The sequence below is a fragment of the Dendrobates tinctorius genome, unplaced genomic scaffold (assembly GCF_039654945.1).
Source record: "Dendrobates tinctorius isolate UK_male_01 unplaced genomic scaffold, ASM3965494v1 ptg000456l, whole genome shotgun sequence".
In the NCBI taxonomy this organism is placed as follows: Eukaryota; Metazoa; Chordata; class Amphibia; order Anura; family Dendrobatidae; genus Dendrobates; species Dendrobates tinctorius.
The window spans coordinates 403,171-417,666 of NW_027362118.1; the positions used below are offsets into that span (position 1 = coordinate 403,171).

Genomic DNA, 14,496 nt, shown 5'->3' on the forward strand with positions numbered 1-14,496 from the left:
TGCAGTGTATATATACAGGACAGGAGGAGTGGTGCTGTGCAGTGTATATATACAGGACAGGAGTGGTGCTGTGCAGTGCATATATACAGGACAGGAGTGGTACTGTGCAGTACATATATACAGGACAGGAGGAGTGGTGCTGTGCAGTGTATATATACAGGACAGGAGTGGTACTGTGCAGTGTATATGTACAGGAGTGTTACTGTGCAGTGTGTATATGCAGGACAGGAGTGGTACTGTGCAGTGTATATATACAGGAGTGGGACTGTGCAGTGTATATAGACAGGAGTGGTGCTGTGTATATACATATACAGGAGTGGTACTGTGCAGTGTATATATACAGGAGTGGGACTGTGCAGTGTATATAGACAGGAGTGGTACTGTGCAGTGTATATATACAGGACAGGAGTGGTACTGTGCAGTGCATATATGCAGAACAGGAGTGGTACTGTGCAGTGTATATATACAGGACAGGAGTAGTACTGTGCAGTGCATATATGCAGGAGGAGGGGTACTGTGCAGTGTATATATAGGAGTGGTGCTGTGCAGGGTATATATACAGGAGGGGTACTGTGCAGTGTATATATACAGGAGGAGGGATACTGTGCAGTGTATATATATACAGGAGGAGGGGTACTGTGCAGTGTATATATACAGGAGGAGGGGTACTGTGCAGTGTATATATAGGAGGAGTGGTACTGTGCAGTATATACATATACAGGAGTGGTACTGTGCAGTATATACATATACAGGAGTGGTACTGTGCAGTGTATATATACAGGAGGAGTGGTACTGTGCAGTATATACATATACAGGAGTGGTACTGTGCAGTGTATATATATACAGGATGAGTGGTACTGTGCAGTATCTGTATCCAACATTCTGCCCCAGCTCACAGCCTGCCCCCATGTCCAGCATTCTGCCTCAGTCTCCAGCATTCTGCCCCAGCTTCGAGCATTCTGCCCCATGTCCAGAATTCTGCCCCAGCGTCCAGCATTCTTCTGCCCCATGTCCAGAATTCTGCCCCAGCGTCCAGCATTCTTCTGCCCCATGTCCAGAATTCTGCCCCAGCGTCCAGCATTCTTCTGCCCCATGTCCAGCATTCTGCCCCGTCTCACAGTCTGCCCTCATATCCAGCATTCTGCCCCCAGTGTCCAGCATTCTGCCCCCAGTGTCCAGCATTCTGCCCCCAGTGTCCAGCATTCTGCCCCCAGTGTCCAGCATTATGCCCCATGTCCAGCATTATGCCCCAGGCTCCCTGGATAGCCGCTCTCAAAAAAAAAAAAAAAAAAAATTCTTACCTTGTTATCTGGCTGTGCTCCAGCGGCGAGGCTCCCTCCCTCTCCCAGTCCCACGTGGCACACTGACTGAATGAGGAAGTGGAGGAGCAGAGCAGTGTGTGACGTCAGGTGAGGGCGGAGCTGTGGCTGGACCATTGTGCAGGGGGGGATTTCGGCACTGGCTGGACCATGGTGCGGGGGGGGGGCCTGCCCGAGGGGCCCGGCAGGCGCCGAGTCTGAATTTAAAATATAGCTGCAGAAGCCTGTATAAAATGTAGGGGGGCCCCAGCGCGGATCGGGCTGCCAGCATGGTCGGGCCCCCCTAATCACCGGGCCCCATACACATGTAAGGCCTGTCATGCCCTGATGGCGGCCCTGGTTTCAGGATGCTTGACAGTTGGCATGAGACAAGACTGGTGGTAGCGCTCACCTGGTCTTCTCCGAATAAGCCGTTTTCCAGATGTCCCAAACAATCGAAAAGGGGATTCATCAGAGAAAATGACTTTACCCCAGTCCTCAGCAGTCCACTCCCTGTACCTCTTGCAGAATATCAGTCTGTCCATGATGTTTTTTCTGGAGAGAAGTGGCTTCTTTGCTGTCCTCCTTGAGACCAGGCCTTGCTCCAAGAGTCTCCGCCTCACAGCGTGTGCAGAAGCACTCACACCTGCCTGCTGCCATTCCTGAGCAAGCTCTGCACTGCTGGTAGTCCGATCCCACAGCTGAAGCACTTTTCAGAGACGGTCCTGGCGCTTGCTGGTCTTTCTTGGGCGCCCTGGAGCCTTTTTGGCAACAAGGGAACCTCTCTCCTTGAAGTTCTTGATGATGCGATAGATTGTTGACTGAGGTGCATTCTTTCTAGCTGCGATACTCTTCCCTGTTAGGCCATTTTTGTGCAGTGCAATGATGACTGCACGTGTTTCTTTAGAGATAACCATGGTTAACAGAAGAGAAACAATGATGCCAAGCACCAGCCTCCTTTTAAAGTGTCCAGTGGTGTCATTCTTACTTAATCATGACAGATTGATCTCCAGCCCTGTCCTCATCAACACCCACACCTGTGTTAATGGAGCAATCACTGAAACAATGTTAGCTGGTCCTTTTTAAGGCAGGGCTGCAATGATGTTGAAATGTGTTTTGGGGGATAAAGTTAATTTTCTAGGCAAATATTGACTTTGCAAGTAATTGCTGTTAAGCTGATCACTCTTTATAACATTCTGGAGTATATGCAAATTGCCATTAGAAAAAATGAAGCAGTAGACTTTGTAAAAATTATTATTTGTGTCATTCTCAAAATTTTTAGCCATGGCTGTACAGACCAAAGTTTGGACACACCTTCTCATTCAAAGAGTTTGCTTTATTTTCATGACTATGAAAATTGTAGATTCACTCTGAAGGCATCAAAGCTATGAATTAACACATGTGGAATTATATAATTAACAAAAAAGTGTGAAACAACTGAAAATGTGTCTTATATTCTAGGTTCTTCAAAGTAGCCACCTTTTGCTTTGATTACTGCTTTGCACACACTTGGCATTCTGTTGATGAGCTTCAAGAGGTAGTCACTGGAAATGGTCTTCCAACAGTCTTGAAGGAGTTCCCAGAGATGCTTAGCACTTGTTGGCCCTTTAGCCTTCACTCTGCGGTCCAGCTCACCCCAAACCATCTCGATTGGGTTCAGGTCTGGTGACTGTGGAGGCCAGGTCATCTGGCGTAGCACCCGATCACTCTCCTTGGTCAAATAGCCCTTACACAGCCTGGAGGTGTGTTTGAGGTCATTGTCCTGTTGAAAAATAAATGATGGTCCAGCTAAACACAAACCGGATGGAATAGCATGCCGCTGCAAGATGCTGTGGTGGCCATGCTGGTTCAGTATGCCTTCAATTTTGAATAAATCCCCAACAGTGTCACCAGTAAAGCACCCCCACACCATCACACCTCCTCCTCCATGCTTCACGGTGGGAACCAGGTATGTAGAGTCCATCCGTTCACCTTTTCTGCGTCGCACAAAGACAAGGTGGTTGGAACCAAAGATCTCAAATTTGGACTCATCAGACCAAAGCACAGATTTCCACTGGTCTAATGTCCATTCCTTGAGTTCTTTAGCCCAAACAAGTCTCTTCTGCTTATTGCCTGTCCTTAGCAGTGGTTTCCTAGCAGCTATTTTACCATGAAGGCCTGCTGCACAAAGTCTCCTCTTAGCAGTTGTTGTAGAGATGTGTCTGCTGCTAGAACTCTGTGTGGCATTGACCTGGTCTCTGATCTGAGCTGCTGTTAACCTGCGATTTCTGAGGCTGGTGACTCGGATGAACTTATCCTCCGCAGCAGAGGTGACTCTTGGTCTTCCTTTCCTGGAGCGGTCCTCATGTGAGCCAGTTTCTTTGTAGCGCTTGATGGTTTTTGCCACTGCACGTGGGGACACTTTCAAAGTTTTCCCAATTTTTCGGACTGACTGACCTTCATTTCTTAAAGTAATAATGGCCACTCGTTTTTCTTTACTCAGCTGCTTTTTTCTTGCCATAATACAAATTCTAATAGTCTATTCAGTAGGACTATCAGCTGTGTATCCACCAGACTTCTGCACAACTGATGGTCCCAACCCCATTTATAAGGCAAGAAATCCCACTTATTAAACCATAGTCATGAAAATAAAGAATACGCTTTGATTGAGGTGTGTCCAAACCTTTGGTCTGTAGTGTGTGTGTGTGTATATATATATATATATATATATATATATATACACACACACACACACTATGACTTATCTCGGCTAAGACAAAGCCTAGATCCTCAGGCTACATCCACATCATGGGCGTAGCCAGGATCAAACCTGGGGGGGGCAGAACCTCATACTGCACACCCCTACACTTGAAAATAAAGCCTGCACCTTAAGAAGATGTGGTGGTGAATGCAGTATATTTATTCCAACTATCAGTTGATGTTACTGAAGACGAGCAATGCCTGTCCTGGGCGTCCTTTTGGGCAGCTATGAGGTGGACCTGACTGGTGCTAAAAAAAAGGAGTGTTAGTCTGTGTGCTATCCGGCTTTCATTCTTTTTGGTACAGATATGATATGGATAGACAGATATATAAATAAAAGCAGATTAGAAATCTGCTCTGATATTGAAAACATTATCTATGAGCTCAAAAACCTTTCAGGTGATGCAGTTTTTAAAAAGCTGATCTGCTTTTGCAACTGAAAAACGTATCCTCAAAAAACGCAGCAAAAACGCTGTGTGCGAATGTAGCCTTAGATCAGGAATAGAACAGCCATTTATAGGACATTTCATAACTTTCCCAAATTCCTATGAAAAAATATTCAGCACATTCTGCATTGAACTACTGTACCCAATTTATTATATATTTTAGGAGTCGGAATCGGTCCATTTTATACCAACTCCGACTCCACCAAAATGAGCTCCGACTCCACAGCCCTACATACTAAGGTTGTGTTTTATCTCCCGTCCACCACACTCCAGCTCTGGCTCCGCCCCCCAAGCACCATCCTCTGCTCCCCCATGCTCAGCCTCTGCTCCCCCCCCATGCTCAGCCTCTGCTCCCCCCCCCCATGCTCAGCCTCTGCTCCCCCCCCATGCTCAGCCTCTGCTCCCCCCCCCATGCTCAGCCTCTGCTCCCCCCCCATGCTCAGCCTCTGCTCCCCCCCCATGCTCAGCCTCTGCTCCCCCCCATGCTCAGCCTCTGCTCCCCCCCCCCCCCCATGCTCAGCCTCTGCTCCCCCCCCCCCCATGCTCAGCCTCTGCTCCCCCCCCCCCATGCTCAGCCTCTGCTCCCCCCCCATGCTCAGCCTCTGCTCCCCCCCCATGCTCAGCCTCTGCTCCCCCCACTCTCTCCCCCCCCATGCTCAGCCTCTGCTCCCCCCCATGCTCAGCCTCTGCTCTCCCCCCCCCATGCTCAGCCTCTGCTCCCCCCCCCCATGCTCAGCCTCTGCTCCCCCCCCCATGCTCAGCCTCTGCTCCCCCCCCCATGCTCAGCCTCTGCTCCCCCCATGCTCAGCCTCTGCTCCCCCCCCATGCTCAGCCTCTGCTCCCCCCCCCCATCATGCTCAGCCTCTGCTCCCCCCCCCCCCCATGCTCAGCCTCTGCTCCCCCCCCCCCCCCATGCTCAGCCTCTGCTCCCCCCCCCCCCCATGCTCAGCCTCTGCTCCCCCCCCATGCTCAGCCTCTGCTCCCCCCCCATGCTCAGCCTCTGCTCCCCCCACTCTCTCCCCCCCCATGCTCAGCCTCTGCTCCCCCCCATGCTCAGCCTCTGCTCTCCCCCCATGCTCAGCCTCTGCTCCCCCCCCATGCTCAGCCTCTGCTCCCCCCCATGCTCAGCCTCTGCTCCCCCCCATGCTCAGCCTCTGCTCCCCCCCATGCTCAGCCTCTGCTCTCCCCCCATGCTCAGCCTCTGCTCTCCCCCCATGCTCAGCCTCTGCTCCCCCCCATGCTCAGCCTCTGCTCCCCCCCATGCTCAGCCTCTGCTCCCCCCCCATGCTCAGCCTCTGCTCCCCCCCCATGCTCAGCCTCTGCTCCCCCCCATGCTCAGCCTCTGCTCCCCCCCATGCTCAGCCTCTGCTCTCCCCCCATGCTCAGCCTCTGCTCCCCCCCCATGCTCAGCCTCTGCTCCCCCCCCCCATGCTCAGCCTCTGCTCCCCCCCCCCCATGCTCAGCCTCTGCTCCCCCCCCCCCATGCTCAGCCTCTGCTCCCCCCCATGCTCAGCCTCTGCTCCCCCCCATGCTCAGCCTCTGCTCCCCCCACTCTCTCCCCCCACACACCGTCTCCCTTCTGTCCTCTGCGGGGTGTCGCCGCTCCCTCCTCCGGGCTTTGTGTTGTGCCGCGCTCTTCCCCGCTGACAGCTCCGCTCCTCTGCTGCGCTCTCTCCACAGCAAACATTACGACACCACCGTCGCCTCCTCCATGACTCAGTCCGGCCTCCCACGTCTCCTCACCACACGTCACTTCCCCGCCCGGCCGCCATTTTAGTTCCTGTGGTGGCGGAGCACAGGCGGAAGTGCCGCCATCTGTAGCAGCGGCTGCGGTCCTCCTCACCGTGTCTCCGCCGAGTCAGGAGGTTTTCGTGAGGGGGAGATCTCGGCGGCCTGATACCATAATGCCGTCCACCCCGCTCCGTGTGGCCGTGGTGTGCTCCAGAACCGCAGCATGGAGGCGCACAATCTCCTCCGGTAATGGCGGAGCCCCTTCTTCTTCAGTCTGTGCGCGTAGTTCGGGCCGTGTGAGGCCGGTGATGTCTCTAGGCCTCTGTGTGTGATGGAGGACCCTGGGAGCGGCCATACCTTCTTACACACACCTCCATGGTGGCCTTTTCCCCCTCAGATGTAGGAAAATTACACATTTGTAACTGAATGTGTTAGAAACTTTTTTTTGGGTGGGGAACTTGCGCCATATAGCAACTCTCCGGCCATTTTTTTTTAAATTCTTTTATATGACTGGGAAAGGATTAAAAGCCTAACAGTAGTGGCCTTTTCAGTTACCGGGGCCGACTAGGCCTCACATGGGTTCTGGTCGGGTCGTCATCAGTCCAGTCTGGGCAGGTGGTGTGTATATATATATATATATATAATTTAGTTTTCACCCCCCCCAGTCTCTTCGCTAGTTTTAAGCTTCAGGGGCCTGAAGGTCCTGGAAACCCTTTTATTTCGAGTGATTTCTGGCCGAAGCAAACTTAGGTTTGTTTGTGTCTGGTGGAAACTGATGGCCTTCACTCTGTTTTTTTTTCTGTTTTTGGAGTAAAAAAAAAAAATATATATATTAGGTTCTTTTCACACCAGGACGTGTACACTGAATATATTCTATAGGGTATAACAGGCACCCGTCTGCCGAGAGAACGTCCTTCTCAAATCCATCTGACCACTGTACATCCAAAAAAACTTACCAGCTGATTCATCAGTTTACATTTTTTTTTTTTTTTTTAAGCCAAAAAATGTCTCTTGATGTTTTTACAGCCTCTCTGTTAACTTTGTGAAAAGTTGAATAAAATGCCTTTATCTACGATCATCTGATGTCTTGTTACAAAGAAATTAGACAGGGACAGAGTTTTGAATATTGGAATATTACAATTTTTTCTCATGTAGGGTGACCAGCCAATGTTACTGGGCACAGTGAGGCTACATGAAAGCTCCACATGTCCACTGTTAACTCCTGGTGGATTGTTTTATTACTAATCTGTTCATTGTGGTATAAGTTGTATGCACAACTTTTTGTGTTTTTTGTGTTGTATTTGAATTCAAATGGAATTTGAATTCAGGGGGTCAGAGCCTGGCTGTCCATGGATAAAAGTGGTCCTTGTGGTGCAGGCTTGAGGGTGCACAAATGCCCAACAGAGCACCACACAGCCCCAAGAACTGCTCCCTCACCTCAGTCTGGTAATTAGCTTTCAAATGACATCCCAATGTCCCCTCTGGCTTTGCCAGAAGTCCCACCAGGGGCCCCAATGTCTGATCTGGACAGCAGATCTGTACTGAAGTCCCTGGTGGTGCAAACTCTTGTGTCACCAGGGAGCATGTCAGTGTCAGCAGTCAGGATGGCCTAGTGGTCTAAGGCACTGTGTTCAGGTTGCAGTCTCCCGTGGAGGCGTGGGTTCGAATCCCGCTCCTGACAGCAGCAGTACTGGTCCCTGGAGGTGCAAGCTGTTGTGCACCAGGGAGCGTGTTAAGCGTCTGCAGTCACCACATGTGGAGGCGTGGGTTCAAATCCCACTCCTTGACAGCAGCAGTACTGGTCCCTGGAGGTGCAAGCTGTTGTGCACCAGGGAGCGTGTTCAGCGTCTGCAGTCACCACGTGGAGGCGTGGGTTCGAATCCCACTCCTGACAGCGACAGTTTTTTTTTTTTTTTTTTTTTTAAAGAAAAGAAAATAAACCTAGTGGCAGCATGTGTAATAACAGTCTCCAGTGGAGGCGTGGGTTCGAATCCCACTCCTGACAGCAGCAGTACTGGTCCCTGGAGGTGCAAGCTGTTGAGCACCAGGGAGCGTGTTAAGCGTCTGCAGTCACCACATGTGGAGGCGTGGGTTCAAATCCCACTCCTTGACAGCAGCAGTACTGGTCCCTGGAGGTGCAAGCTGTTGCGCACCAGGGAGCGTGTTAAGCGTCTGCAGTCACCACATGTGGAGGCGTGGGTTCGAATCCCACTCCTGACAGCGACAGTTTTTTTTTTTTTAAGAAAAGAAAATAAACCTAGTGGCAGCATGTGTAATAACAGTCTCCAAGTCTTATAGCCTAATGTATACACCATAAATATTTATATGTGTGTCTATACAGTTGGTGTATATATGTGTGAGTATATTTTTTAGCCTTAAAGTTTTGATTCTCCATCCTCATTTCTTTCTTTTCCAAATCAAAAAAACACTCGTGTGAGAGCAATCTGCATCCAAAAAAACTTAGGGATAGGGACAATTTAGTGAGTACGTCGGGCTCCCTTAAAAGGTCAATTCACCCAACGAACAAGGGTGCTGCTCAGGGTGGATTGATTTAAATCACGCCGATTTAAATCACGATTTAAATCAAAAGATTTTTTTCTATTTAAATCGGATCGATTTAAATCATGATTTTAATCATGATTTAAATCACTGATTTAAATCAAAAGGTTTTTTTTTAATATAAATCACGATTAAAATGAGAAGTGAGAGCAGTGTGCATGTGCGCCCATAGTTACACGGACGAAAGTAGGGGCAACGATCTAACGCCAGGGTGAGGGGGGGACCCCAAAGTAAGTAAAAATCTTTTTTGTTTTACTATATGGCAATAGGTAGGTGTTTAAAAGCAGCATGTCTTAATTGTATAAACTATTAATAGCCTCCACATTTTGTTCATACTGCCCCTTTAATTCCACACTTCTAGCTTGGTTTCAGTTTTGGTTTAGTTTCTTTTTCCCTGCATTCAGTTGACATGCCCAAACTTGTTGGATAGTCAGCAGTACTTGGCTCAGGCTGTAGTAACATCAGCAGTGCTTGGCTCAGGCTGTAGTAACAATCAAACTTCATAAGTGATCTGTGTGAGCCATGGCAGCAGGTCGTAAGAGAGACCCTATTTGGGTTCATTTTGTTGAGATGCCAGCAGCAGATCTTGGAAAGAAAGGTGCAAGAGCAAAGTGCAAATACTGTCAAAAGGATATCCAAGGACTTGTTTACCGTTTGAAATCACATTATGAAAACTGCAATCAAATGATTTAAATCAAAAAAATCTGATTTAAATCAAAAAAATCTGATTTTTTTGATTTTTTTAAAAAATTCAAGATTTTTATCCACCCTGGTGCTGCTTGCTCGTCGGGTGAGATGGGCAGCACGATTATTATCATCTAACACGCTTTCCTAGGATAATCTGCCAACACAAATCTCTTCTTGAATGGACAATCGTTTCTTAAATGACAATTTATGCTGATAAAAAAAACCAAAAGCTCTAAATTAGGAAGGAGGCTGGAGGGGGGGGCGTCAGGGACTGGAGGGGGGAGACAGAGGCTGGAGGAGGAAGTGTGGTGGTGTAGACGGGGCTGCGGGAGGCTGTGTGGTGCTGTAGAGCGGGTTGCGGGAGGCTGTGTGGTGGTGTAGAGGCCTACAGGGCCACACAGCCCCCTGGTGTGACTTCCCGAGTGCCATGACAGCTGACTGTATATACATGTTTACACATACATGTATGTACATGTGCCATGACCGCTCCTTAGACCATACATACATGGATTGTCACTTACCCAAACCGAGGATGAAGAGGCTTAGCTGCTCCACATGATGATGGTGGCCGGAGAGCTGTGTTCCTCCATAGCGATGTCGTCCATTAGGCAAACTTGGTGTCCTTGTCCCGCCAGTTCTTGAGCCAGTTTAGTGTCCACGATGCCTTGTTACCTATTGGAAAAAAAAGGGAAAAGGAAATTATTGAATTTTGACATAGAATAAAAATAAAGTCCTATGAATTGTACTGGTACATTAACCCCTTTTTCTACGAGCGTATATTGCCAGCAGACACACAGAGAGCGGGCGACTGCCCCAAGTGTTACCTACTGAGAGACAGAGAAATAAAAAAACAATAATTAATAAGGGAAATATTGCATTCATAATTAGTGTTCACAGCAGAGTGACAACACAGCCCCCCTAACCCTCCCCTACCCCACAGGGAACGCCTGTACCCCGCCATGCCCCCCACAGCTGTGCCCATACACTGTCCTCACCTCCCCCTGCAGGGACCACCTGTCTCCCACGCAGTGCCCCCCACAGCTGACCCCAAACACTCTGCAGGGACCCCCTGTCTCCCACGCAGTGCCCCCCACAGCTGACCCCATACACTCTGCAGGGACCCCCTGTCTCCTCCGTAGTGCCCCCCACAGCTGACCCCATACACTCTGCAGGGACCCCCTGTCTACCCGCAGTGCCCCCCACAGCTGACCCCATACACTCTGCAGGGACCCCCTGTCTCCCCCCCACAGCCTCCGGGCTGCGAAGAAATCGCGATGGAGCCGCCGTCCCTGTACCGGAGCACAGCCCGCTGCCACCACCGCACCGCAGAGCGCCGCCCGCTGCCACCACCACAGAGCCCACCTGCCCCAGCACAGCTGCCCCAGCGCAGCTGCCCCTGCCCAGCTGCCCCTGCCCCAGCGCTGCTGCTGCCCCTGCCTCAGCGCAGCTGCCCCAGCGCAGCTGCCTCTCCCCCAGCGCAGCTGCCTCTCCCCCAGCGCAGCTGCCCCAGCACAACCAACCTGCCCTAGCACAGAGCCGCCACCGCACGAGCCTGGACCACTGAATGACCCCTGTGACTACTTCACCTGTGCCAGATCCCTTCCCAGGTAAGCTGAATTCGGACTGTAAGACGGACCCCCATTTGACACATTATTTTTTTTCCCCCTATTTTCCTACTGAAAATTGGGGTGTTCTTATGGTCCGTTGCATCTTTTTTTTTTTAAAGAAAAGAAAAGAAACCTAGTGGCAGCATGTGTAATAACAGTCTCCAGGTCTTATAGCCTAATGTATACACCATAAATATTTATATGTGTGTCTATACAGTTGGTGTATATATGTGTGAGTATATTTTTTAGCCTTAAAGTTTTGATTCTCCATCCTCATTTCTTTCTTTTCCAAATCAAAAAAACACTCGTGTGAGAGCAATCTGCATCCAAAAAAACTTAGGGATAGGGACAATTTAGTGAGTACGTCGGGCTCCCTTAAAAGGTCAATTCACCCAACGAACAAGGGTGCTGCTTGCTCGTCGGGTGAGATGGGCAGCACGATTATTATCATCTAACACGCTTTCCTAGGATAATCTGCCAACACAAATCTCTTCTTGAATGGACAATCGTTTCTTAAATGACAATTTATGCTGATAAAAAAACCCAAAAGCTCTAAATTAGGAAGGAGGCTGGAGGGGGGGGGCGTCAGGGACTGGAGGGGGGAGACAGAGGCTGGAGGAGGAAGTGTGGTGGTGTAGACGGGGCTGCGGGAGGCTGTGTGGTGCTGTAGAGCGGGTTGCGGGAGGCTGTGTGGTGGTGTAGAGGCCTACAGGGCCACACAGCCCCCTGGTGTGACTTCCCGAGTGCCATGACAGCTGACTGTATATACATGTTTACACATACATGTATGTACATGTGCCATGACCGCTCCTTAGACCATACATACATGGATTGTCACTTACCCAAACCGAGGATGAAGAGGCTTAGCTGCTCCACATGATGATGGTGGCCGGAGAGCTGTGTTCCTCCATAGCGATGTCGTCCATTAGGCAAACTTGGTGTCCTTGTCCCGCCAGTTCTTGAGCCAGTTTAGTGTCCACGATGCCTTGTTACCTATTGGAAAAAAAAGGGAAAAGGAAATTATTGAATTTTGACATAGAATAAAAATAAAGTCCTATGAATTGTACTGGTACATTAACCCCTTTTTCTACGAGCGTATATTGCCAGCAGACACACAGAGAGCGGGCGACTGCCCCAAGTGTTACCTACTGAGAGACAGAGAAATAAAAAAACAATAATTAATAAGGGAAATATTGCATTCATAATTAGTGTTCACAGCAGAGTGACAACACAGCCCCCCTAACCCTCCCCTACCCCACAGGGAACGCCTGTACCCCGCCATGCCCCCCACAGCTGTGCCCATACACTGTCCTCACCTCCCCCTGCAGGGACCACCTGTCTCCCACGCAGTGCCCCCCACAGCTGACCCCATACACTCTGCAGGGACCCCCTGTCTCCCCCGTAGTGCCCCCCACAGCTGACCCCATACACTCTGCAGGGACCCCCTGTCTCCCACGCAGTGCCCCCCACAGCTGACCCCATACACTCTGCAGGGACCCCCTGTCTCCCACGCAGTGCCCCCCACAGCTGACCCCATACACTCTGCAGGGACCCCCTGTCTCCCCCGTAGTGCCCCCCACAGCTGATCCCATACACTCTGCAGGGACCCCCTGTCTACCCGCAGTGCCCCCCACAGCTGACCCCATACACTCTGCAGGGACCCCCTGCCTCCCCCCACAGCTGACCCCATACAGGCATACAGTTACCGGCCGGCAGCTCCAAGGTTCAAATCTGGCGCTCAGGTGACGTCATTGTTGCTGCAGTTAGACCGAGAAAGCAGGGGGTGGGCTCGGAGCCACGTGACACAGAGCCCGGCCGCCCATCCCCCAGCCTCACTGTACTGCAAGCCAGGGAGAGACTGTTTGTGTGCTGCACGGCGCTGACTCCGCCCCCCGAGCCAGGGGATGAGTCACAGGCAGCTCGGCGTGTCACACGACTCCTCCCTCTTCCACCTTCTATGCAGGCCGGATCTTGGTTCCCATAGCACAGTGACCCTGCCCACCGGCCAGTCACTGCCGCCCCTCCCCCACCACTAAGCGATCTTACACAGCAGCACAGAGCCAGGGAGGAGATGGGAGATGACCCCGCACCACACAGCGGAGCACTATGAGCCCTGGGGGTGCAGCGCTGACCCCGCCCACGCCGCACCGCGCAGCGCTATAAGCCCTGGGGGCGCAGCGCTGACCCCACCCACACCGCACCACACAGCGGAGCACTATGAGCCCTGGGGGCGCAGCGCTGACCCTGCCCACCCCGCACCACACAGCGCAGCACTATGAGCCCTCGGGGCAGTCTCCCGTAGAGGCGTGGGTTCGAATCCCACTCCTGACAGCAGCAGTACTGGTCCCTGGAGGTGCAAGCTGTTGTGCACCAGGGAGCGTGTTCAGCGTCTGCAGTCACCACGTGGAGGCGTGGGTTCGAATCCCACTCCACACAGCGCAGCACTATGAGCCCTCGGGGCGCAGCCAGGGGTGGGATTCAGCGGGTTCTCCCCGGTTCGGTGGAACCGGTTGTTAAAGCTATTGCTCTCATTTTTGGCACCATTAGCCGGCTCTCACTTTTGAAAATGAGATTTCAAATTTTGAGGTCTGCGGCAGATTCTTTCCGGCGTCCATGCTCCCGGAGGCCACTGCAACATGGCGGCGGCCAGCAAGGGAAGTGCGGGGGCCTCCGGGCTGCGAAGAAATCGCGGCGGAGCCGCCGTCCCTGTACCGGAGCACAGCCCGCTGCCACCACCGCACCGCAGAGCGCCGCCCGCTGCCACCACCACAGAGCCCACCTGCCCCAGCGCAGCTGCTGCCCCTGCCCCAGCGCAGCTGCTGCCCCTGCCTCAGCGCAGCTGCTGCCCCTGCCTCAGCGCTGCTGCTGCCCCTGCCTCAGCGCTGCTGCTGCCCCTGCCCCAGCGCAGCTGCTGCCCCTGCCTCAGCGCAGCTGCTGCCCCTGCCTCAGCGCTGCTGCTGCCCCTGCCTCAGCGCTGCTGCTGCCCCTGCCTCAGCGCTGCTGCTGCCCCTGCCTCAGCGCTGCTGCTGCCCCTGCCTCAGCGCTGCTGCTGCCCCTGCCTCAGCGCTGCTGCTGCTGCCCCTGCCTCAGCGCTGCTGCTGCTGCCCCTGCCTCAGCGCTGCTGCTGCTGCCCCTGCCTCAGCGCTGCTGCTGCTGCCCCTGCCTCAGCGCTGCTGCTGCTGCTGCCCCTGCCTCAGCGCTGCTGCTGCTGCTGCCCCTGCCTCAGCGCTGCTGCTGCTGCTGCCCCTGCCTCAGCGCTGCTGCTGCTGCCCCTGCCTCAGCGCTGCTGCCCCTGCCTCAGCGCTGCTGCCCCTGCCTCAGCGCTGCTGCCCCTGCCTCAGCGCTGCTGCCCCTGCCTCAGCGCTGCTGCCCCTGCCTCAGCGCTGCTGCTGCTGCCCCTGCCTCAGCGCTGCTGCTGCTGCCCCTGCC

General features: G+C 52.5%; 1 pseudogene; it reads right to left on the reverse strand.

Annotated features, from left to right (window-relative positions):
• LOC141077567 (uncharacterized) overlaps positions 1-6,554 on the reverse strand; it is a 37,188-nt pseudogene extending 30,634 nt beyond the window's left edge.
• Between the last annotated feature and the right edge of the window lie 7,942 nt (positions 6,555-14,496).